This window comes from Schistocerca americana, chromosome 4, assembly GCF_021461395.2.
Source record: "Schistocerca americana isolate TAMUIC-IGC-003095 chromosome 4, iqSchAmer2.1, whole genome shotgun sequence".
NCBI lineage: Eukaryota > Metazoa > Arthropoda > Insecta > Orthoptera > Acrididae > Schistocerca > Schistocerca americana.
This window is the reverse complement of record NC_060122.1, coordinates 241,973,645-242,001,004: the sequence shown is the minus strand read 5'-3', so window position 1 is coordinate 242,001,004 and position 27,360 is coordinate 241,973,645. Positions and strand designations below refer to the sequence as shown.

The 27,360-nt window shown below is 39.0% G+C and overlaps 1 protein-coding gene across 1 annotated transcript in view; it reads right to left on the bottom strand.

The window, feature by feature from the left end:
- The window catches only part of LOC124612852 (transcription termination factor, mitochondrial), a 61,136-nt gene that overhangs the window by 14,690 nt on the left and 19,086 nt on the right, over window positions 1-27,360 (bottom strand). The gene's annotated exons all lie outside the window — the stretch shown is intronic.

Below are 27,360 nucleotides of genomic sequence, written 5' to 3'. Positions count from 1 at the left end.
GTCCCTTCCCTGTTCCCATTCCAGCACTACACAACCCTCATTCCACTAATGGAGCCAGTCTTTTTACTTCTCTCCTTTTCCGCAATCCCCCCCCCCCCCCCCCCCCCCCCCCCAGCTTTCCCCCACCACCCTTCTAACCTCCCAACTGTACCTAGCTGCCCTACCCTCTTTCCACCTTGTTTTTGTGCACTCCCAAGCAGCACTTCCCTGGTCCCGTCCCTACCCTTCTATTCCTCCCCCTCCCCACCCCAGCCTCCTCCTTAACCCCACCCAATTGCCACTCTCATCATGCACTGCTGCTGTTGCTCGCAGTGTGGCTTCAGCTGCCAGAGGCTGCAATCACATGGATGAGTTGCGTTTGTGTGTGTGTGTGTGTGTGTGTGTGTGTGTGTGTGTGTGTGTGTCTGTCTGTTTTCTATTTTTGACAAAGGCCTTGATGGCTGAAAGCTTATACTGTGACACAACAATTGTGCCTATCTGCGATTCAACATCTATGCTATATGATGTGTAGCAACTTTCCTTTTCACAATATTGTTACAATTTAAGAAAAGGACAGAAAAATTTACATTTAATGCCCTATTGATGATGAGTTTGTTAGAGGCAGAACACAAGTTCAGATCGATCAAGGATGGTAAAGGAGATTAGCTGTGTATTTTCTAAAGAAATAGCCAGGACATTCAACGTATGGAATCTAGGAAATAGAATGTGTTATGCACTTTGCTGACACATATAGTGCAGCCTGACTTTTAAACAGCTCTTCCAGGTTACAGTACATTATACATCAATTCAGGGCAGGTCTTGGTTCTGACAACAATCACAGAGGTATGTCAGTAAATTCCATCAGACAAAACCTGCAGCATCATTGCTATTGCATCTTGTGGTGGCAAGTGAAATCAATTCACATCCTGAATTGAAAAAGGTTGATGTTGTTAAGAACAATAGGAATAAAGTGACTGTGATGAGAGACAGTGAAGCATAGTGAGCAAGTAAAATAGAAACGAAGATTTGTGTGGTGAAATACTTTCGCTACAAGCTGATGCTGCCAGCAGACATCAATCACATGACAGCAGAAGTGCACACCAGAACACAGCAGGCGCAGCAGATTTATCAGCTGAGCAGCTAGCTAATTGAAGGGAGACTGGAGGACAGCTTCTGCAGCAAACAGTGGCCTGCATCCTGATACTGCTCAGTACCCCCTACAGGCATGCACTTCAACATGACCGATCTGCCACAAACAATGAAAGATACGTTCAGTTTATTTTGTTTGGTGCTTGCCGGTGTTAAAAAATTGTCAGTAATTCAGCGATGGTAAAGGGTCAATGATGTGGTACATTAAAGTAGCAGTTCAGAACTATGACATGGTGTACGTACAGGAAGTAATGGTGTTTCAGTTGCAAATGTTAATCAATGATTTCCAGTTGAGGGATTGAAGTTGGAATAGAAACTCATTAGTAGGTGAAATTATGGGGCACAGTTTTACTCTTGACAAACCAGTGATCTAATGATTTTAATTGTTTTAATTTAGCATCCATAAATTAGAGTGAAGTAAATAACAAAGAAACAATGGAGGCTAATGTTTAGTTGCCACTGTTCCCTGAAAAAGAAAAACAAAACAGGAAGTGGTACATGAGGAAAATGACCCAGAAAGCATTAAGGAAATGTCTGCAAAACTAATTATCACAATGAGACAACAGTATGACAACATAAGTAATTTGGCTAACAATCTCATCAATAAAATTGATCAATGATCTAGTAACATCAATCAGGAAACTGACCAACAATCTGATGACATAAGTTGTTGGGCTAATGAACGCTAAAGCTTCGAACATGAAGTTAGCAAAAAGTTAGAACATGAAGCTTCTGATTTAAAGGAAATTTGGGAAAAAGGTTTGCAGCTGTTTGGCAATCAAACTGAGGAAACAGTTTCTCAAGTTGATACAAAGTAAAATGTCCTCAGAAGATGTAAAAAGTGAATTAAAAGAAGGTATTAAATAGGTAGCTCATTAAAGGAAACTGAAAGGAGTGATATTAAGTGGTGATGTACATGAAGTGGAGCAGAAAGTTACTGCTGCTGAGTTACTATGTAAAAATAAGCATGATATTCTTCATTGTAAAATAGCTGCTGAAAGAAACAAATGTGAATATTTTGAAAAAAAAAATGGTTGGTTCATGAGGATGTTGTTGAAACTAATGCAGCTGACTTGTCAAGTGAATACTGTACACAGCAGTTTGCATGTACATGATAGCAAGCTATCTAATGCAAAGAAGAATATTGGAATAGGTACTAACGATATTGAATGTAAATTTGTAACTGAGTCATCTGAAGTGGCTTATATTAATAAACAGACTATTTTTGACATTTGGCCACGCTGGTAATGTTCATACAAATGAGTTTTTGGAATGATTTTGAAAACCTTTTGCCTAGATTATGGACTTACTGACAAAAGGTGGGTTTTAGTACTTTATAATTTTTGGGACCAAGAACTTGAAGAATTACTGTTATTGAACAGTGTGAAACTTTGGAAGAGTTTAAGGGTGCATTTTTCAATGAATTTACTGGGGTAATGAAAAGTAAATGGAGTTGCAGAACAGTTTCTGTGTTGGAGCCCAATTGAATCCTCAGAGGGAAAAATGTAAAGAAATTTGCTTTGAAGTAGGTAACAAATCTGTCTTATTTAATTATTAAATTGGAGTCAGGGCAAATTGTAAGAGGTTTAGACAGGAAATTACCATTTAATTTGAGACAGAAAATTATTGCAGCTTCCAGAGATGATGTGAGAAAGTTTATTAATTATTTACAAGGAGCACAAAAACTGGTACAGGAAGAGTAATGGGCAAATTGTCATTCTAGTAGGTGCAGAACTGTAGGAAACAGGCAAAACATCAATGGCAACAGGATGAGAGTATATTGAATTAATAACAATGGAAAAAGGGGGGGGGGGGGGGGGATGGCAAGAAGTTAGTGCAATGTTTCACCACCTGGGCAAAATGGCAGATGTCAAGGAACTATAGCTGTGAATTGCTCTCACCATTATGTGACAATGTGGATCTACATTCTATGCACCATGAGACGATTAGAGTTGAAAACAGTACAGGCTCACAGAATACAGGTAAATAAGTACCCTTTGTAGGTTGCTAGCATCTTCAGAATGGGAGGAGAAGTTTGTATCTGCTTTCTGAATGTAGGAACAATGAAGAAATGAAATCTAAAAACAAAGGAGGGAATGATATAAATAAGGAAAAACATATACATGAAATGGAAAGGTGACACGGGGTGGGGCAATTCTAATATGAGAGAATTAAATATACATCTTAATACACTACCATCAGTAGAAGGGGTCAATGAACAAAGTAATGAGGAAGATAGTATACGCACAATGAAACAGAGGAGGAATCTGATTACGAAGGCAGGAAAAGCAGACGAAGTGGAGGATTGCAGAACTTAGAGAAAAAGAATTTAGAAGTCGTATTGAAGGAGGTAGAAGGCGGGTTATTTATACATAAACATTATGTGAAAGAGGATAAAGGTGCTGAGGGTCAGTTGCTATATGGAGATAGTGAAGACGATGGTGTAAAATGAAAAGTGAGGAAGAAGTTCTGGAGATTCAGAATGAAAGAGAGATGTCAGATTTATTTTGATTTGTCCTTGTAGGACATAATGACTAAGTTTTGTACAAAACAGAATGGAAACAATCTTACAAATATGTGTGTTAAATCCACGGATGGAGAACAATTTGATAGATGGAAAATTCTGTTTGAGTGAAAGGTGAAGATGAAAAGGTAGGACAAACTATAATAAATATTAGGGCTGTTCAACAAGTGTCTGACCTTATTTTTATTAATGAAACTAACAATGGTATCGGGGCATACACATTCTCTATGTTTACATCCCTAATTTTTTACATGATTGCAGAAACCAGTCGCTGGCTAACTGTTGACAAGTGAACACTTGTAAATAGTAGCCACTGGATTTTGTGCTGTGGACAAAATTACAGAAAAAGTGGAATGATGTTATTGCATCAAATTTTGTTTTAAGCTGATTGATTCTCAAGTTGAAACAATCCTCAACATCCAACACCTGTTTGGGGATGAAGCAAGGGGTACCACCAGATAAAGGAGTGGTACAACCACCTCAAAGATGGCTGCTCATCAGTGAAGAGTGAAGCACATTCAGACAGGTCCTCAGCATCCACTAATGAGGTTTTTATAGATCACATAAGGACCCTAGTGATGCAAGATAGATGAATCAAGATCAGAGAGCTTGCAGATGAGGATAAAATTAGTATTGGATCCATTCATTCCATGTTCATGGGACATTTGGACCTCTGTAGGTTCTCATCAAAACCTGTGCCAAAGCTGCTAACAATGGAGGCGAAGCAATTTCATTCAGAGGTTATACAGGACGTGCCAGATACTGTGAAAAGTAATCCCAACTTTCTCAACACAGTCATCACTGGTGATGAGTCCTGGAATTATGGGTATGACCCAGAAACAAAGTTCCAGTCATTGCAATGGAAGCATCCATCATCCCCAAGTCCCAAAAACGCGAGTCAGATCCACAGCAATGTTAAAGTAATGTCCATCTTTTTTTACTGCAATGACATGGTCCATCAAGAGCATGCTGCAGAATGTACTAATATCAATAAGTACTGCCAAACGTTCTGTGTTGCCTTCATGAAGCAGTGAGACACAAATGGTTGCACTTATGGGCAGCAGGCACTTAGCACCTTCACATCGATAATGCACCCACTCACTGCTCTCTATTAATTCAGAGTTTTTTGACCAAACACAACACAGCTGTGGTTTTACAGCCTTCCTATCCCACTGAACTAGCACCAAATGATTTATGGCTTTTCCCTCGACTGTAAAAAACTGTGAAAGGAACCAGACTTCAGAATAGATGAAGACATTATGCAGAATTCACTACAGCAGCTGCACACCATACCAAAAGAAGCTTTCCAGATATGCTTCCAGCAGTAGCAGCAGTGTTGGGAGAGGTGTGTAGAAATTGAAGGGGAATACTTTGAAGGTGATTAGTGTCAAACAACTGTATCTAAATAAAGATAGGTTTTATACATAAATGTCAGATACTTTATGAATAGTGTGTTAGTGCAAAGTGAGGAAACACTTTCCTTACTGTATAATAGCAGTGATCGGAGTGTGGTAACACAAAAATACGTAAATGCTTTCCCCGAAAAGAAATCTATGGTCATTATGCCTGTATCTGGAGTGCAAATAATGGTCGCCTGATGGAAAGTGAAAAAAAAAGGACCGTGAATTATTAAGTAATTTTACCAATCAAAATAAATGTCAGCTGTACCACAATTTTCTGATAATTCAAAGTTTAACTCTTAACATGCAAGTACGTGTAAATTTCTTTAATAAATATAAAGGAATATTGGATTTCAACACAATTTTGTAATTTTGAAGATAGATGGAAAGAAAGTGACTATACCATTTTTGGGTGGAAAGAAACTAACACAGGAGGAAAGGCATGGCATACTAGTAAGATATTGCAGGAAAAAGCAAATATTTGTGGATGCTGAATAAACTAGACGGAAGAAGTATATGCACCAGGAATAGAAGCTGGGGTAAGGGTCTCAGGAGACATGCATCCTTTACAATGTCAGGTGACTGACACTCTCCAGATGCTCAAGTTATTATAAATACTACACTTTCTGTTCATGTTGTCAGTCTTCTTCTTCTATCATTCTGAACTGCACCTGTCATCTTTAATATCCTTCACTGTTGGGGGATATGTTGATGGGAAATGAGCAACAGAGCATAATTTATAACCAGATGTGGATTTTGTCAAAAGAGTAACGGATATGTTTCGAGAGAAAAGTTATCAGGGCGGAAATAAATATGCAAAAGAAACCTGGCAAAGAGATTTGTAATGGTTTATAGGTAATATGTAGTGGTTCTTGACACCTAAACAAATGAGTAAAGAGTATGCAGAAAACAGAATGTGGTATTTTGAGACATATACTGTGATGTTTTTGAGAATATATGTTGAAGAATCTGTTAAAAGAGTAACCAGTGTTGTTGTAAAGCGCATAGTGGTGCAGGAAGAATGTGACAATGGGAGAATATTACATGCTGATTATAAGATGTTGACTTAAGGAATTCTGGGAGAAAGTAAGATAGATAACGTAAGTTTTTACTTTATTAACATGATCTGCATGAGTGAAAATGAAGAAGAGATAGAACATAGTGAGAAATTTTGTAAATAATGTTTATGTTTTTTATGTATAATACAGTTCTCTCCTAGCTGGAAACTTATAAATGGGAAGATGTTTGAGGGGCAATATTGCTTGTCCACCATGTATGTGAATGTACATAAAGATACTGAAATGAACAGGTAGCCTTTGCTAATAATGTTGTGTTTCATTTAAGTAAATCTATGATTTTCTGCGATTTAATTTTTGTGTAAAATTGCATAAAAAAGTGTAAAGTGGACTTCATAAGCTATTTAAGTAAGACTAAAAAATGGTTGCACTAGCAACCTAATTTTTGCAGAAGTTATTTGTATTCTCACTTTGAGAGTAATAATTCCGATTTAACATGCCATTTGGGAGCACTAGCACATTAAATTCTCCATTCATTCAAATCTCTTTAGAGAGAGGAAAAAAGTAGTTGTAATTTGTAAATTTCAGAAACTACAACAGAAGTTTCAGAAAAAGAATATACAGTAACTTTTACTTTGCAGGTTAGATAGTAATAAATTGTAGACTTAGAAGGTATTGTCTTTGCAAGACAAATATATACAAAAACAAGTGCTTTGATTGTCAACGAAACACAAGATAACATGTTATGGGTGCCTTACAAACTAAATGTGCCACAAAAAATATAATCAAGATAGAAACTGGCTACAGTGTAAAAGCCAAGGAATATTTTAGATGCCAAACAGTAAATAATGTGTTTAGAGTTCAAAAAGACATGATAGAAGTGTCTCTTAACAAGTAGGACTTAAAGTCATAAAGTAAACAGTGTTTGGACACCCATTATATCTACATCTATAATCTTTAAACAACTGTGGAGTGCATGGCAGAGGGCTCAAGTGATTGTACCAGTTATTAAGTTTCTTCCCATTCTATTCACACATGGAACACGCGAAGAAGAAGAAGAAGAAGAAGAAGAAGAAGAAGGAGAAGGAGGAGGAGGAGGAGGAGGAGGAGGATGAGAATGAGAATGCATCAGGGCATGCTGTAATTAATCTAATCTTGTATTCATGATTCCTACATGAGCAATATGTACAGATTTGTAGTATATTATTACAGTCATCATTTAAAGATGGTTCTTGAAACTTTGTGGGTAGGCTTTCTCAGGATACTTTACATCTATCTTCAAGAGTTTGCCAGTTCAGTTTCTTCAGCATCTCTATGACACTCTCCCACAGGTCAGACAAACCTGTGATCACTAAGGTTGCCCTCCACTGTACACATTCAATATCCCATATCAGTCCCATATGGTATGGACCCCACACACTTGAGCAGTATCCTAGAATGGGTCCCACAATTGATCTGTAAGCAATCTTCTTTGTAGACTGATTGCCTTTCCCCAGTATTTCCACCATTTGCATTACAGATGCATGTGTGATCATTCCATTTCATAATCTTACAGGGTGTTACATCCAGCTATTTGTATGAGTTGGCCTATTCCAGTTGTGGCACACTGATATTGTTGTTATAGGATACTATGTTTTTCTGTTTTGTGAAGTGCACAATTTTATATTTCTGAATATTTACAGCAAGTTGCCAGTTTTTGCACCACTTTGAAATCTTATCAATATCTAACTGAATACTTATGCACCTTCTTCCAGACAGGACCTCATTACAGATAACAGTATCATCTGTAAAAAGTCTGAAGTTACTATTAACATTGTCCACAAGGACGTTCATATGAACAGCAAGGGTCCCAACACATCTCCCTGGGGCACACCTGTAGTCACTTCTACATCTGATGATGATACTCCATCCAAGTTACGATGCTGTGTCCTCCATATCATAAAGTCCTCAACACATTCACAAATTGCACCTGATACCCCATAGGATTGTACTTTAGACAATAAGCACAAATGTGACACTGAGTCAAATGCTTTTCATAAATCAAGAAATACTGCATGTACCTAACTGCTTTGGTCCAGAGCTTTTAGTAGTATGTCATGTGAGAAAAGTGAATGCTGGGTTTCAGATCATTGATGTTTTCAGAATCCATAATATTTGGCATAGAGGAGGTCATTCTGTTTCAGATATATTATTATGTTTGAGCTCAGAATATGTTATAACAGTATAGAACAAATCAATGTCAAGCATGCTGCATGCTAGTTTTGTGGATCAATTCTACCACTCTTCTTTAGATGAGGGTGACCTGTGCTTCCTTCCAACTACTGGGCAGCGTTTTCTGTTTGAGTGATCTACATCAGATTATCGTTAGAAGAGGGGCTAGCTCAGCCACAAACTCAATATAGAATCTGGTAGGAATTCCGTCGGGTCCTGAAACTTTGTTCAGTTTCAACGATTTCAGCTTTTTCTCAAGACTACTGACACTAACACTTGCTTCACACATCTTTTCAGTGGGACGAGGATTAAATTGTATTAATTCTCCTGATTTCCTTTTGTAAAGGAACATTTGAAAATGGAGTTAAACATTTCAGTTTTTGCTTTGCCACCCTCAATTTCAGTTCCTGTCTCATTCGCTAGGGACTGGACACTAGCTTTGGTGCCACTATCAGCCTTTACATATGACCAGAATTTCTTAGGGTTCTGTGGAAGATCACCTAAAAATATTCTGCTATGGTAGTCTTTGAAAGCATCTCGCATTGCTCTCTTGACAACCAAATGTGTTTCATTCAGCATCTCTCTATCTATAGCCCTATGCATTGTTTTGTACCCATTATGCAGTAATCTCTGTTTCTTTAGAAGTTTCTTTGCAGTGACTGTATACCATGGAGGTTCCGCCCCATTATGAACTGTTCTGCTGGTTACATATCTATCCAGTGCATGGTAAACTACTCTTTTAAACTTGAGCCATAGTACCCTACATGCTCTTGCCCTGTGCTGAAAGTTTTCAAGTTCCTCTTTAAGATATAACACTACTGATCTTCTATCTAGTTTACTGAACATATATATTTTTGCTAGGTTTTGTTGTACTTTGTACTTTGGCAATCATTGTTGCCACAACAGTGCCACAGTCACTAATACCAGTTTCAATATGGATGTCCTCAAAGAGGTCAGGTCTGTTTTTTGCCATTAGATCCAATATATTTTGATCATTAGTGGGGCTCCTAACGATCTGTGTAGTTTTCAGAGAAGGCATTAAGTAATGTTTCACAGGATGTCTTATCAGGCCCACCACAAACAAAAATGTACTTCTCCCAATTAATTGTTGGGTGATTAAAGTCTCCACCAATGATTACAATAAGATTAGGGAACTTACATACAAGTGAACTGAGGTTTTATCTAAAGTTTTTGGTTACATGACGAGACGAGTCTGTTGGGCAACATAACGATCCAATTATCATCTTATGCCCACCTCTGATTCTGAGTCTTGCCCAGACAATCTCACATGCAGCTTTAATTTCTACCTTGGTGGATTTGAGTTTCTTGTCAACTGCGACCTCCATTTCCCATTTGCCTATTCTTTCGATATATTACTTAAATTTTCCCCAAAAATCTCAATACTGTCAATTTTAGGTTTCAACCAGCTTTCTCTATCTAGTGTTATGTGAGCTTCACTGATTTTCTGGAGTGCTTTAAACTCTGGCACTCTGATGCGAATGCTTCGGCAGTTAACTACTATGATTTTAATACTCTTGCCTGTAGGGGGAATTCTTTAGGACCTTACACTTACACTTCTTGGTCTCCTACAGCTGTCATTATCTGGACTGGAGATCAGAGACTAGGGGTATCAGTACTTGAGTTAATAAGGAACAAAACTTCATTGAAACCTGATGAGGGAAAATCAATTTAAACTTAATACTTTGAACTCAGCAGTGTATTAATGTGCTGATGGGAAATTAAATTGTATTTAAATAACAATGATTTTTGTAAAAAAATGTAACTAGTTCAAAAATAACTGTCAATTTTTGAAAGGCTCTAAGAAAAATCTATAGCATATGACATGTTTGGGTTATACAGCTATCAAGCCCAGATGTATAGATTCTGGGTTGAAACAATATTTATTTTTATGTATGATTTTTGTGGTTTGAAAGCTTCAATGTTCTGCTTCATTTATGTAATTATTAAAATTTGCTATTCAAATTTAAGATTCACAGCTGGTGTGTGGCACAGCAAGATGCAGTCAGATTCATCTCAATGGCTATGATGTATTGCTACAGGTGTTCTCAGGTGGGAGAGAGTGCCATTTCTCATATCTGTACTCACTTGCTGACTGCAGGTCTAGTTAAGTATATATGCTTCACAGGTCATCTAAGAGCTCTGAGAGCAAGGAGCGTGCATTCTGTTGTTGGTGGTGTGGTGTAACATATCACTTTGGTGAAGTGCTTTGTTACCCAATGCCTACATAACCGACAGATGATAATCACAACAGTGAAAGTATTTTCATTAGTTAATGAGTTTAGCATTGCAAACTGTTTGGAATTTTTGGTACTGTTCAGACAGGTGAACTGGTATGGATGGGCTCCATGCCTCTTCAAGGTGGGGCAGCTTTGCTACGCATTGTGGTATCTGCTGGCTTGGCAGTTATTCAGTGCTGCAGTGGCCAAGCCTGTAAAAGAGGGATGTCATCGAATAAAAGTGCAAGCTGTGACAAAGGTGCTGAGGTCATGGGAAACATATTATGCATAGTTACCAATTAATTGGTACAGAACTGTCATTACTCACTGTGAGATAGAGTTCATGTGAGGTTATATTTAATGTATGACCACTAATCATATATGTACAGTTGCTTTCTATTATTAAAAAAATTATCAAAGGTTCCAGTTTCCAGCACACAGCTGCTATGGAGAAGAAGTCCACATTAATATGATCTACACACTTTATGGTTCAAAATGGCTCTGAGCACTATGGGACTTAATCTACGCACTTTATCTGAAGATTTATTCCAGATGCAGCAGTTCAAAAATTGAGAGCAGCAACACTCCCAACCTGAACACACACACATTTCTCAAACTGGATGAATCATTTCAGTAACCCTTGCACACAGTCAAAGTCTATGAGTTCAATAAATGAGTTCTGTCCAAGTCACACTTATATTCAACCTGTCACAAATATTCAAATATTTAACAGTTATTACTTTAAAAACTGTACTGGAACATCAGAAGCCATGGCAGATTTCATGAGGATAAACTGCCAGAATAACCATGTGTTGTCACCGAGCAGCAGCTGAAGAAGAAGAAGAAGAAGAAGAAATAGAAGAAGAAGCAGAAGCAGTCCACACCAGGAAGTAGGAAACCTAGCAAGCTGCAGCACTGTCCACATGGCACCAGCAATTGTCACAGCAGCACACTGGCTCTATACATCTCGTGGGGAACAGGATGACTCCGAAAGATAGGTATGAATGGCACAAAATTAAGTGTCCTGTGCAGCACTGTGGTTTTAGGACTTGCACTGGTTACAAGACTTCAGACAGTATCTGTGTTAACAAATAAACTAGAGGTATCTTGAACAGAATGACCCAACCGTTGTGGATTTCAAAAACATCGACCATGTGAAACCCAACTCACACTATTCTCACACAACAAACTGAAAACTTTGAGTCAAGGCAACCAGATAGAAGCAGTATTCATAGATTTCCGAAAAGCATTTGACTCAGTGCCACATCTGCGCTTATTGTCAAAAGTACAATTATATGAGGTATCAAGTGAAATTTGTGACTGGATTTAGGAATTTTTGGTAGGGAGAACACAGCATGTTATCTTGGATGGAACGTCATCACCCTTGCTGTTCATATTGTATATTAATGACCTTGCAGACAATATTAATAGTAAAATAAGGCTCTCTGCAGATGATGCAGTTATCTGTAACGAAGTACTATCAGAAAGAAGCTGCATAAATATTCAGTTGGATCTTGATAAGAATTCAATGTGGAGCAGAGACTGGCAACTTGCTCCAAACGTTTAGAAATGTAAAATTGTGCACTTCACAAAATGAAAAAATGTAGTATCCCATGACTATAATATCAGTGAGTCACTGTTGAAATCCGCCAGCTCGTACAAATATCTGGGTGTAACACTCAATAGGAATGTGAAATGGAATGATCACAAAAGTTCAGTTGTGGGTAAAGCAGGTTGTAGACATTGGTTTATTGGTAGAATACTGGGAAAGTGCAATCAGTCTACAAAAGAGATAGCTTACAAATCACTCATGTGACTGGTTCTAGAATATTGCTCAAGTGTTTGGGACCCATACCAGGTTGGACTAAAAGGGGATATTGAATGTATACAGATAAGGGTAGCATGAACCGTCACAGTTTTGTTTAATCTGTGAGGGAGTGTTAGAGATACTGAAGGAACTCAACCAGTATACTTATTTTACTATTACTTTAAATATGTCTGCTTGTGTCTGTATATGTGTGGATGGATATGTGTGTGTGTGCGAGTGTATACCCGTCCTTTTTTCCCCCTAAGGTAAGTCTTTCCGCTCCCGGGATTGGAATGACTCCTTACCCTCTCCCTTAAAACCCACTTCCTTTCGTCTTTCCCTCTCCTTCCCTCTTTCCTGATGAGGCAACAGTTTGTTGCGAAAGCTTGAATTTTGTGTGTATGTATGTGTCTGTTTGTGTTTCTATCGACCTGCCAGCGCTTTCGTATGGTAAGTCACATCATCTTTGTTTTTAAGGATACTTACAAAGATAGACGTAAATTATCCCGAGAAAGTCTGCTGAAAATGTTTCAAGAACCAGATTTAAATGATATCTCTAGGAATGTACTACAGCCCCCTATGTATCGCTCGCATAGGGTTTGTGAGGATAAGATTAGCATAATTACTGTATGCATGGAGGCATCGAAACAGTCATTCGTCCTGCACTCCATAGGTGAGTGGAACAGCTAGAAACACTAATAAGTGGTACAATGGGATGTACCCTCTGCCATGCACCTCATGGTGGGTTTCAGAGTATAGATGTAGATGTAGAGAAGGCAAGTCTTCAGACAATGAGATTAGAGTAAGCCCACTTGGTAAGAGCAAAATGAAAGTGGATTCTCTAATGATAGTATTGCAAGTTCTGGTGAAAATGAACAGCCAACTAAGTGAAATTAAGAAATACAGAAAGGATCATGGGGCTGAAATTAATGGTAGCTTCCAGTCACTGCAAAATATATTGAGTAAGGGAGACATGGATGTTGTTGGAGATAGACTGTAACTCAAGAGAATGTATTAAGTTCAGTGATAAGGTTAGGAATGAAATTTACAGAATAGATTCCAAGTTAGAAACTGAACACTCTACACTGGAAGAAAGTAAAGTGTGCAGATGTTTGCAGCAGCCAGATAATGTGACTAAATGTAGGTTATATAGTTTCACTGTTCGAGGGTTCTCTCCTTCTTGAAGTGATCTTCTTACTCATTACGCAGACACTCTGCCTTCCACTAGACTTCTGTGAAATGGCTACTACTACATAGTGAAATGTGCTGGTAAGTTCACAGTGTTTACTATCCCAGTTACAAATTGGTTTAACTTCTGCTTGACAATAACTTCATATAACCAACTAATAGTGAGAACAGACCCTCCTTATGGTTCTGAGTCAAATTCGGTTCTGTGTTTACACATAGATTTCCTTATTCACCGAGTCCCACGATCACGGAACTTTGCCGTACATGGAGCTCCATGGCACGGAGCCCTGCTCTGCAGACTCTGAGCCCATGCCTGCACCGACATCATGTGCAGCCGTCCATCGCCCCCAGTATATATCCAACACAAATCACTACACCACTCTGGATAAAACCTAATTTCCTTTTACTTATAACTATTATTACTTAAACCTAGTCTTCTGCAGTCCAATTCTCAGCCTTATCTATATTTGTATAAACACAAACAAATACAATCTCCCAATCTCAGTTGAGCAGTATGGGTGCATATCACCAATTTGCATTTACCACCATGCGCATCTGCACCCTTACAACCAGCAAAATATGTTTCTTATGACAATGCTGCAAATTTTTGTGTTGGTGTGGCTGATGAGTTTCTTTCTGTTAATTATGAGGTGAATGTTAATGAAGCCATTACCAATGGAGTTTGTAGTGATGCACATGGTGATGTAATTATTAATGGTGTAGCTGATTTTTTTGATAATGTAGAAAATGCTGATGAGTGAGAAGTCTTTATTTTGATGAAATCAGATGTGACACAGGGAAAAGAATCTGAAACTGAGAAACCAAAGAGGGTAGGATCAGACATAACTGCATTAACGAAAGCTGTTACAGAACATCAAGTAGGTAATGCTACTGACGCTGATGAAATGATGAAAATTCGTGATTTATTTGAAGTTATTATGATACTGCAAGATGCTCATGACACAATGGAAATGGGTGAGATATATATGCACACTTACATTTGCAGAGACTGCAATCAGAAGGGCTGGTATGAATTTTTCTATCTGTGTCAGCAGATATATGTGAATTATTTGAATGACAATAAATTCAAGTTTTTCCATGATGTTATTCTACTGTGTAAGAATAGGTCACAGAAGGAGATTTATAAGAAATTATTTGATTGTGGTTTGAAAATAGAGCCACTGGGAAACTGAAGTTATCTTGCAGCTCACTGATTATAAAAATAATTTTTTTTTATAAATTTCATATGATTTCTTAATGAAAAGGAAAAGACAGTAAAAAATACACAACAAGAAAGTAAATCAGATCACATTCTGCTACAATGAGACAAAGTTTTATCTAGAATTAAAGAAAGTCATATAACTACAGGTTTACGAAAGTGATGCAATTTGCTGAGTTATGATGAAGTGTCTGAGTGTGACCAGAATATGACTGAATTATGATTAACATTGTTTTAATATCTATATGTGTTTGCCAGTTGTCAATATTATTAAAAGGATAGTGCTACTCACCATACAGCAGATATATTGAGTCACAGATAGACACAACAAAAAGACTGTCAAACAAAGCTTTCAGCCAAAAAGGCCTTCATCAGAATTAGACAACATACACATAAACATTCACGCAAATGCAACTCACACACATGACCACAGTCTCTGGCTGCCACAGCCAGATTCTGACAGTCTTTTTGTTATGCCTATTTGCAACTCAACATCTACACTACATGGTAACAACTATTCTTTTCATAACATTGTCAGAATTCCATCCAGGATTTCCCATTGTTTGTTTGCCAGATGTATTAATTTTATTAAGTGATACTATTTTCTTGTATCTGTGAATGTGTACTGTAGAAGTGTGTGTGTGTGTGTGGGGGGGGGGGGGGGATGGAGGGGTGCTGTTAGCAAAAACTGTTTTTCTTCTTAATTTTAATGCTGATGATTATTTGTTTATTCTGTAGTTTTGTAAAAGAGGTGTTGATTTGGGATGCGAGACTAAAATGTGTTTCTGTGTGATGGATCATGTGAAATGCAATAAGTAGTTACAAATGTTGTCATCAGATATGTGTAGTGAATAAACCCTCTGTAGCTGATGGATGTGACATCAGGAAGCAGGTGCAGGTAGGGGATCCGATAGCAAGGAGCAAGCATTCTATCTTTAATTACCACGAAAGCAACATGTCTTGTATATGACAGTAACCTGATTTCAATATATGTGTTCTGTACTAGTCAAACTTTTAGTCAACCTATCATGACACATATATTCCAATCTTTAAAGATATTATTGTAAATTTTTTAAAGTTACTATTTAAAAAAAAACTGTATTAGAACTTCATACTGATGAGTATGCTGCCATTGGTCAACAACCCCTGATGTTACTGGGGAGACAGCAAGACTTCAGTCCCCATTGTGCTACACAGTAATAGTTATGATGTTTCTGGCTATTTCTCACACCAATTAGTCATACTTTTTAGCTCTAATATGTATTAAAACAACTAAAGTAATCAGTCACATTAAAAGAATTATGTACAGCATGGTTAAAAACAGAATGAGACTTCTCAAATTTAGTACAACATTCCAGGGACATCCCTCATAGTTGGAGACGTTTACAAATTTAAAGTATCAGATTAACATAAATAGCATTTTCACCACAGTAATTCTACACATCAGATACTAAACAAAAAAAGAAAATAAATAAATAAAATAAAATCTTTAAATAATATTAACACAAGATGTTTACTCTGCAAATGCCAAATGCAGTGCAGTCCACAGTTTGTTTGTTTCTTCATTATAGCAACGCATTTAAACTTCCTGTTCAGATGTCTAGACTAAATCGAAGTCCTTGTCCCCGCATACGATTCTTTTACTAATTTTGTTAAACTGAGTCTGTATCAGAATTTCCATTACTTTTTTGCACTTTGAAATCCTTTCTCCCAGGAAAGTAGCAAAAATATACTCAAACTCTGTCAACAAAGTCAGCCATTCAGGTGATGGCTATGTGACAGGTACTTTACAAATAACAGTAATCCAATGCTGATTCATAATTTCTTTTGCAGCAGGCTGACAATGAACTGTTTCACCTCCCAGCGAACTGCCAATGTTCTTGCATTTGAAGCCAAGACAAGGTTCTGTCACATCTTCAATGAGAAATACTGTACTGTTGAGGATAATGTTTAGAAACACGTTCTCTTCACTTCTGTTTTTGCAACTGATATTAATTAAAATAGTGCCTATATTGATGAAAGAAAATTTTTGTAATCTGTACTGGATGGTTGGTTGGTTGATTTGGGGGAGGGGACTAAACAATGAGGTCATTGGTCCCATCAGATTAGGGAAGGATGGGGAAGGAAGCCGGCCATGCCCTTTCAAAGGAACCATCTTGGCATTTGCATGAAGTGATTTAGGAAAATCACAGGCAACCTAAATCAGGATGGCCGGATGTGTGTTTGAACCATCACCCTCCAGGATGTGGGTCCAGTGAGCTAACCATTGTGCATTTGTACTGGACTGAAATTATTTACATTAACAGCAGTTTCTCCCAAAGCATACAATTATTTGAGAAGACAAAAATATCCTTTGTCCTGCTATCCAATAAAGGACAAAAAAAGTGAGTGTAGTACAAGAGACTAAGCAATGTGAGTGTATCAAAAGAGATAACAATTTTAATTAGAACTGGATCAGACGAGTTTAAAACCTTCGATGAGGTACCTGTTCATACATTTGATAAAATTAGTGCTACCGCAAGTTTGAAGTACGGAAAGGTTTTGATCACACAGTTCTTTATTAAGCATTACACATTTCATAATTTCATCATCAGATTGAAGGTGTTGGATAGTGTGTACAAAGGAATTAACATTAACAAATATATACATACCAACATAAGTAAGCATATTAGTGATCCATACACAGAATTTTCAATTAATATCATACTTACCATAAAGACAACATGTTAAGTTCCAGACGGGCACATGAAAGCTAATATGTAAGCCTCTTTTAGTTGCGTCCATCTGCAACTTAATCTGCCACCTTTATGATAGGTAGCAATCTATCTTTTCCTTACATTGATAATATTCCAACCCGAAGTTTCCAATGTTTAATTATTATAATAATTACATTTAAATCAAACTTTAGAAAAAGGCTTGCAAAAGTGAGCACATAGGCTGAATATAATACAGATATCATCTCATATAATCACTTCTGACAATGCCATTGCCTGTTCAAAGGGAACCAATGCTAAACTGGCTGAGGCAATTATGCTAACTAAACAGTAAATGAAGGCCAGTGAACATAAAAATGAAATCTATAGTAAGTAAGTAATAAACAAAATCAATCCAAGTAACACAAATATGGCTTTAGTAATAAACATTTGAATAATAATGGAAATAAGACTCCCATGACTCAACACATAACAAGACAAAAGAATCATACAGAAGGTGCAACATAAGCGATACACAGAACAAATGCTGTGACCAGTACAAACTAAAAGAACATAGTGAGAGTTAGTCAGTGCTACTCTGCGTGTACATGGGTGCAAGTCGCTGGTAAATGGCACGGCGGAGACCCTGCCGTGTACACGCTTCATTCAGGCAGCCTCTAGAGGCTGGCCCATGCTGATACAGTTGGAGCTGATTGAAGTACACATGTGTGGTGACACAACATTTGGCGCATTCACACTCAAAGTGTTAGCAATAGGATACAGCATATAACTCGGGCGAAGAGGGCCCCCAGGCGATGGAGGAGATGCCTGACAAGAGGTACACCCATCAGCGGGTGCCAATGGCAGGGGCAGGGTGATGTGCCAGCTGGGCACTGGAGCATATGGTTGGAATGTGCAGAGTTGCGAGCATATCCAAGGACGGTCAGCCCATGCTTTGCCTGGCGACAGCTCTGGGTACAAGGGTGTCATCAGCATCTTTACATTATCATCAGCAAGCAGATCCCACTGCAGAGGAGGAGGGGGCTGAGGTGATGATGGTGAAGGAGCCTGACTGGAACAGCAGGCTACGGTGACAGACCCGAGGCCAGAGACGGACTGGCGGCCAGTGCTGGGAAGCTTAAACCCTAGGGTACTGCACATAGAGGAGGCAGCCAATGAGACAGTGGTGCCTCCACAACTGGCAATGATGGGCTCAAGGTGGAAGGCAGTGGCCAGTTGCAGCAACAGCGGCTGGACACACAAACCAGTAGCCTCAAGCGGCGAGCAGGGGCACAACTGATCAAAGCGGTGCACCATCAGCCCATTGGCCATACAGACAACAATAAGAAGCTGTCCACAGCGGTGGACAACAGTGGTTAGTATCCACTTGGGCTGATGATCAAACGCCCACCCCGACACCGGCGATTCTGGTGCAAGGCAGCCAGACAAACCCAACCACAGCAGGTGCGGCACAGGGCCACAGAAGGTGGAGGAGCATGTGGGGCTGCTGGCCGTGAAGCAACTGAGCCGGACTGCGCTCCCCCATAGTCATGAAGAGATGTTGTTGTTGTTGTTGTTGTTGTTGTTGTGGTCTTCAGTCCTGAGACTGGTTTGATGCAGCTCTCCATGCTACTCTATCCTGTGCAAGCTTTTTCATCTCCCAGTACCTACTGCAACCTACATCCTTCCGAATCTGCTTAGTGTATTCATCTCTTGGTCTCCCTCTATGATTTTTACCCTCCACGCTGCCCTCCAATACTAACTTGGTGATCCCTTGATGCCTCAGAACATGTCCTACCAATCGATCCCTTCTTCTGGTCAAGTTGTGCCACAAACTTCTCTTCTCCCCAATCCTATTCAATACTTCCTCATTAGTTATGTGATCTACCCATCTAATCTTCAGCACCTCATGAAGAGATAGGTGCTCAGAAAATGTAGAAGGGCATCATCCAGCAAAAAATCCACAACAAAATGTACACACTATCATTCCACCTCACCATCTGACTGAGGGTGGAATGGCGGAGGCATAACATAATGAATGCCATGAGAGGAACAAAACAATTGAAAGGTGCCCAATATCGGAAACTCAGGTACAAGGCAACTCTTCAATAGAAAAAACCCTCAAAAGCGTACAAATTGTGACCTCAGCTGATACTGACACACAACGGAGAATGTGCATCCACAACCAAGAGCCAATAGGAAGTCAAGAATGGATCTGCAAAGCATACCTGAATGCATTCCACAGCTGACATGGTGCGGGCCAGGGGATAGAGATGCCATGGGAGTTGCCTGACGTTGGGCACATTGCTCACAAACTGTGACAAAACAGACAATTTTGCCATTGACCCCTGGCCAAAAAAACCGTCTCCTAACTAACAGTTTAGTGTGGGGAACTACCCAATGCTCCTGGTGGAGAAGGTGTAGAGCCTCGCACTGTAATGTGGTGGGAAAGACTACTCTGGGAGAGAGACCTTCCATAGAAAACAGCAAAACACCGTCAAAGGCAGGCAGTCAATACTGTACAGAAAAATAGTTGCGGAGGGTGTCCAAAGCCTGACTCAGTGTTTATCTCATCAGCCCTTTTGAACAAACCGAACTACTTCACAGAGGTCTGGGTCTGTGGCAACAGCAGCTGCTATGCGTGAGCTCGTAATTGGGAAACCCATGTTTGCAGCCATTGTGTCAATATGAAAGTGTGAAAGCAAAGCATTTCTTCATTATCAAAACCAGGATCAGGACCCACAGGAAGATGGGACAAGGTGTCTGCACTGGCATGTTTATACAAACATTGTAGTGAGACAAGAAGAGCACCCAGCATTGTAGGCAGTGTACTGCCTTGTTAGGCAAGGAAGTATGAGGGTTAAACAAGGAAACCCAGTGTTCATGGTCAGTAATAAGTTGAAACTTGGAGTCACACAAAACAAGAAATTTCTGGAGAGCATAGACAATGGCAAGAGCCTCTTATTCCACCTGAGAGTAATGCTGCTGGACCGGAGTGAGAGATTTAGAGGCAAAAGTAACAGGCTGTTCACAATCATCGATATATCAGTGCATTAGGACCACACCAAGGCCATACTGTAAGGTGTCAGTTGATAAAACTATGTGCTGCTCCAGAGAGAATGTAGCTAAACAAAGGGCCAAGAATAGTTTGGATTTCAACATATGAAAAGCAATTCAGGCTCCAGTAAAAAGGTACATCCTTGCATAGCAAGGCATGCAATGGAAGGGCTAATATGACCGCCCCTGACAGGGATTTATGGTAGTAGGCTACCTTCCCTAGGAAGGCCTGAAGCTCCTTCATAGACAAGGGATGAGGCACAGCTGTAACAGCAGAGATGTGGTCTGGCAGAGGGTGAACCTCATCCCACAGGACCTCGAGCCGCAAATAAACAATAAAACGTTGGGAAAAAAACTGAGATTTCACAATGCTCCACCGTAGACCTGGGGACTGTAGAGCAGAAAAGAAAGTGCACAAATTTTTCAAGTGATTGGCCTTGGAGGAGCCTGCAACAACAATATTACTCAGATAACTAATGCAACCCGCGACTGGTATAGTCAATTGCTCAAAAAATCATTGGAAAATAGCAGGGGCACCAGCCACACCAAAAGGAAGGTGTAAATATTGAAAGAGACCAAAATGAGTATTCAAAACTAGAACTCACTGAGACTCTTTGTCCACAGGAATCTGCAGATACACTTCAGACAAATCAATTTTAGAAAAGTACTGGCCACCCAACATTCCACCAACATTTCCTCCTCATGTGGGAGAGGATACGTATCCATGATCGACTGCACATTGACAGTTTTACTGAAATTGCCACTGAGACACAGTTTCCTCGACAGCTTCTGAACTGCAGCCAGCTGAGACAACCACTCACTAGCCACAACAGGTTGCACCACCCCTAAAGAGTGAAGTCTGTTCAATTCTGCTTTCGCATGATCTTTCAGGGTGACAGGAATAGGATATTCACAGCAAAAATGAGGCCACGCCGTAGATTTCAAAGAAATATGAGCAGAAAAATTTGTAGAACACCCCATACCTTCTAAAAACAACTCTACAAAGTCCTCACATAGTGTTTACAATTGAGAGTACAGTAACTGATTGGAGAAAACATACACTGCATCGGGTGATAGAAAATCCAAATGCCTGAAATGCATCCATACCAAACAAGTTCTCAACACTGGCATCAGCAGCCACCAAAAGTGTAATGGAACAAACTACCGACTTGTAAGACACAGATACTATAAATTGACTCAACAGTGGACTGTTCTGTCTCTTATGACCGACCAGCTTCCATGTGACCAGTGTCAACGGTAGTGAGCCTGAACTCTTGTAGGTTTGAGAATTCAATAACACCACGGCAGCATCTGTGTCGACCCATAGCCAGAGCACTTGGTGAAAAACACTTAACTGATAAACAACCTGGGAGAACTCAAAAGCTTGGAGTCACACAGTTTACATCCATGTCCATTACAAGTAGCCCATTGCTTAGAGCATGCCAAACGTTCACACTGGACAATACAGGAAAGAAACAGAGAATGCAGTCCCTGGTGCTGTGGTGGTCACAGCTGCTTGGACTGGCCTTGGTCTGCTCAGCTCTGGGCCATCATGTTCACAGATGCCACCGCTGCTTCCTCGTGGAAGCTATCTGTTGTTCTAGTGGACACATCTTGTGACACTATTGCCACATGATCCCACACTTCAATTTCATCATGCACTGCCTGGGAAACTTCAGATGATTGTGCTATTTGCAAAACTTCTGCTAAGGGGGTGTTTTGCTTCCTGGTGCACTTCCTTGTCCAGAACTAAACAGATAACTGTGTCACACACCGTACAGTCTGTGTAAGAGTCATTACAGTCATCAGTAATGAATTGACACCTACGGCTAAGGCCATGAAGTTTGGCTGCCCAGCCTCGTATGACCGTTTTGATTTCTTGCAGCATTGGTAGAATTCAACTCGTGCTGCTATGACATGCATTCATTTGTGATAGTAGTTGAGCAATAAACTGCATATGTGATCAAATTGATACACTTTAGGTGGAACCCACAAGAGGAATAAGGCTTTCCACAAATCTGAGTCTGTCACACCGAAAACCAAAACATGTTGTCCGAGTTCTTTTTCATAAGTTTGACTATTTTCGGCTGAATCATCATAAGGAGGAAAAGATGGTGTATAGACCGGTGGAATGGTGCCCTATCTGTTAATGGAAGCAGACAAAGTGGTCACTACCGAAATAAGCTGTTTACTCAGGGCCTGTAGCATGACATCAATAATGACTAAACCTGATGGAACTGCTCTTAAAGACTGCATACATAGAAACCATTCCAAACTCATTGCCAATCATGTAATAAAAAGTAGTACACAAAACCAATCCAAGTAACACAAATATGGCTTTATTCATGGTTGTGAAAGAATGAGTTTACAACCATCACAAGCTAAAATGTTACATGGGTATGACCAAACGTAGTCATATTACGAGGGTTGCCCAGTAAATAATGCCCCATATTTTTTTTCTCCAGAAGTATTTATTCCACAACAATCAAATTTACATATGTGAAAGACTGATGTTTTGTCTACTTGCTTTATTTTTCCACATAATCTCCTTCAAGTTCGACGGCCTTTTTCCAGCGAGACACAAGAGCGTGTATTCCCTGCCGGTAAAAATCTGTACTCTGCCTACGGAGCCAGGTTGTCACTTCGTGAATCACTTCTTCGTCATCGGCAAAACGTCTTCCACGAATGAAATTCTTCATTGGCCCAAACAAGTGAAAGTCTGAAGGAGCCAAATCGGGGCTGTAGGGTGGATGGGGTAACACTATCCAACCCACATTCGCGATGTGTTCACAAGTCCTCAAACTTGTGTGAGGACGAGCGTTATCATGCTGAATCAAAACATCCTGTGGGTTAACATGACGCCCAAGGCGCCGGAAGCGCTGCTTAAGTTTGTCTAATGTTTTGACATAAGCCTCTGTCGAGTCGTAATGCGTCAATCCCATCGAATGAGAACATCAGCCCGCTGCAACATGTCAGGCGTGACAGCCGTGGGAGGCCTTCCCGACCGCGGCAAATCTCGGAGCTCCGCAGCACCGCCCTCTGATGCTTTCACCCTCTGTGCCCAGCGACCAACAGTACTCCTATCGACTGCAGATGTTCCGTAGACTTTGCACAAGCGTTTATGAATATTGTCCACGGTTTCTTCCTCTGCTACGAGAAATTCAATCACTGCACGTTGTTTATGACGGATGTCACCTGCAGACGCCATTTTAGAACATTCCTACACCACCGCTCTCTGTCGGAGGAAATTGAAACTTTGCGTACACACGCGGGAAACTTCAAATAACTCGCACCTAAAGTGTCACATTTCTAATATTTTTTATTTCGGAGAAAAAAAATATGGGGCATTATTTACTGGGCAACCCTCGTACAATAGTCAACCACATAATAAATGACATACAACAGAACCATTTAGGTGCCTAGATAAGTGGCACCAACTTGAAATAAAATAGCTGCTAGTATTACAATTAAAAGGATTTTTTTTAACTAAAAAGCCTAATGGTATAATATCAGACCATATAACAGTAAAGCTTGAAGTAGATGTGCAAGGGCAACAAACATCCATGCATATCATGACTAAGGATGCAGAATTAGGATTATGCTTCTTAATAATAAAAAAAAATTTTAAATCCTTCGGCTTTTGTTTAATTTTTAGATAGCTTAATCACAACTGTCAGTTCGGCACCAGTTCTCTAGGAATAGACAATAACATTGTCAAATATGCCTATTTAAGATGATATCTGTATTACACTCAGCTTATGTGCTGACTTTCTTGAGCCTTTTACTAATGTTTGATTTAAATAAAAGTATGATAATAATTGAACTTTGGAAACTTCAGGACGGGATATCAATAACGTACGAAAAAGATAGATTGCTATATGATAGTAATTGAAAATTCTGTATATGGATCATTAATATGCATACTTACGTTAGTATTTTGTTACCTTTGTACTTTATCCCACATATTCTCTCTCATTATGAAATTTTGAAGTGCACAACACTTAACAAAGAATTGCGAGATCAAGAAACTAAAACCAAACTCCATCCAAACAGGCCTTGAAAGGCCCAATGGTATTGATTGACCACTGTGTCTACCTCAGCAGACAGGCTTCAGTGGATGCAGATATGAAGGGGCATGTGGTTAGCACACCACTCTCCTGGCTGTTGTCAGTTTTTGTGACCAGAGGCATTACTTCTAAATTAAGCAGCTCCCCAATTGGTCTCTGAGTACACCCCACTTGCCAACACCACTTGGCTGACCTGGACAGCCCTAAATCTGACGCCTGACAGCATTTAGCTTCGATGACCTGACAGCAAAGGGTGTTACCACTGCTGCAAGGCCATTGGCTGTGAGATCAAGACCTTTCCATATTTCAGAGTTGTGCCAAATCTGAATGGTCACCTGCCTCTACCATGGATGTAATTCTCCATCAAATAATAAAGTTAATGCTGATAGTATAGTAATTACATTTTCCGACATGATATTTTCTGTGATAATGGGCCTTAGCTTATTTGGGCAGGGAGGCAGCTAATATATTATGACGTCAACATCACAATGACCAGTGATCTCTTAAGAACAATAACAAAATAATGGGAAGTAGCTGGATGTATCACAGCTTTTGATTGTGATATGAGAGCAAAAAATTTGAAAGTTTAGAAGCAGTTTCAGCTATTCACAAATAAAATGTATTTCTTAAATCCACATATTATGACAGGATAGTACAGGTATTATGTAATGTACACATTGTTGAATTCTTTCATAATATTGTTAATAAACCATTTACTAGATGTAGGATGCATTTTGCAAAGAAGTCAATACAATCTATGATGGATCAACATAATGATGATCTTTCAGTTGCATTTCATATTTCAGAGAGATTCCTGAATATTACTGGAAGTTTACACCAAAGTGTGAGAACAGCAGCACAGTTACTCTTATGCCACACTGAGCAAGCTATGAGATATGTGCTAAAGAGAACGAAGTTATTTTTACTGAACTATTAAACAACATGTGTTCAACATAAATGATCCCAAAAATGACATGACTCCCTGAGAAATGCATGTGATCTCAATTTAAAAACTGGGAGAATGTTTTGAGAAGATTTTTGGAAGTTTGTTTGGCTACAATTATATCAAAAAGAGCAGCTCTTCTAGCATTTTAGAAAGGTAATTTGATGTATGATTGGAATGTTGGATACATGCCGTTTGAAATTTGTGGATTTTCTTGAAAACGAGAAATGCTCAAAACTGCAACTGCAATAAAAAAATTTAGGCAATGAGAAGTGGTAATTGCTATATACGATAAGCGGTACTATATACGATAAGCAGTAATTGCTATATTTAATGATATAAAGTTGTTTCAGCCTTTTTGCACATAGATTTCATATCCTTGTGATGCTCTGTTCCTGTGATGTCCTACACGTAAAGGCAAATTTTAAGGACATACTTATGGATTCTCAATAACATACTATCATTAACATGTGCAAAAATGACATATTTAATGCTCAAGAATCACATATACATAATGACAAAAACAGAGAGATTTAACTCACAAAAGTGTTCGTTAATGCCATTTAACAAAAGGAAGAAATTAGTTTATCATCTCTCTCTGATACTGATACAATCTCTTACAGCTTTCTGAGTGTCACCTCCAAAATTGTGTACTTTCTGTGAAAGGACAGCATTCAAGTTCTGTGTCTTTTTAGAGACAGACCTAGCACCTCATTTTTTCTAATCCCACATGCAGTCCTCTAGAAGGAAATGCTTCAAGCATATCTTTGCATTGTGAACATTTATTTTGACCATTCATTTGCAGCAAGATACCCACTTGCGCAAACTAATACAATTTTTGTGAGATGATGGTACATAACATCTCGAGTTTAATAGGCAGTGTTGTTACAATGAGCAACGGCATAATTATGCCTGCTCTTATTTATTCCATCAGCCATTCAGTACTGAGTAGAAAGGTAGTAATTGTGACACAAAGCACAGCGCTTCCTGAACACAAAATCAACATTTTTTTGATAGTTCCACTAAAAAGTCACAGATGATTTTCTATTCCATCCTTGTCCAATTCAATCAAAATTTTGTACACATTCCTTTTTTTCCAGGTGTAAATAATTCTGTAATTTGGTTATAATAGAGGGAAACATTCTACGTAGGAAATAAATATCTAAAAACAAAGATGATTTGACTTACCAAATGGAAGTGCTGGCAGGTCGACAGACACACAAACAACCACAAACATACACACAAAATTCAAGCTTTCGCAACAAACTGTTGCCTCATCGGGAAAGAGGGAAGGAGAGGGAAAGACGAAAGGAAGTGGGTTTTAAGGGAGAGGGTAAGGAGTCATTCGAATCCCGGGAGCGGAAAGACTTACCTTAGGGGGAAAAAAGGACGGGTATACACTCGCACACACACACACACACATATCCATCCACACATCTTAAATGATAAAACAATAAATTAATATGTACACAAATAAATCACTTCTCCAGAGATTATGTTGAAAGGTAAAATTTATCAACACTTTTGTTGAAGGTTTAACCAAACAAAAGAATCATTCTTTTCCACATAAAAAAGATACTCTTCACATTACATTTTTATTTTTTATTTTTATGAATCTTGTGATCTTCAGTGAAAAATTACTCTCATTTCTTATGGAAGCATTATTTACAATGTTCGTTGATACTCTAAGCCAACTACATGCAAAATGAGATGAGAGTAGTTTATTTTCCCCAAACAGTTCAGCGTAAACATAGGGAAATCCAGTACAGAATAATGACAATATTACAAAAAGAATAGATTGCTGCTCAACATATAGTGGAGATCTTGAGTCACAGATAGGCACAAAAGAAGAAGAAGACAGTCAAACAAG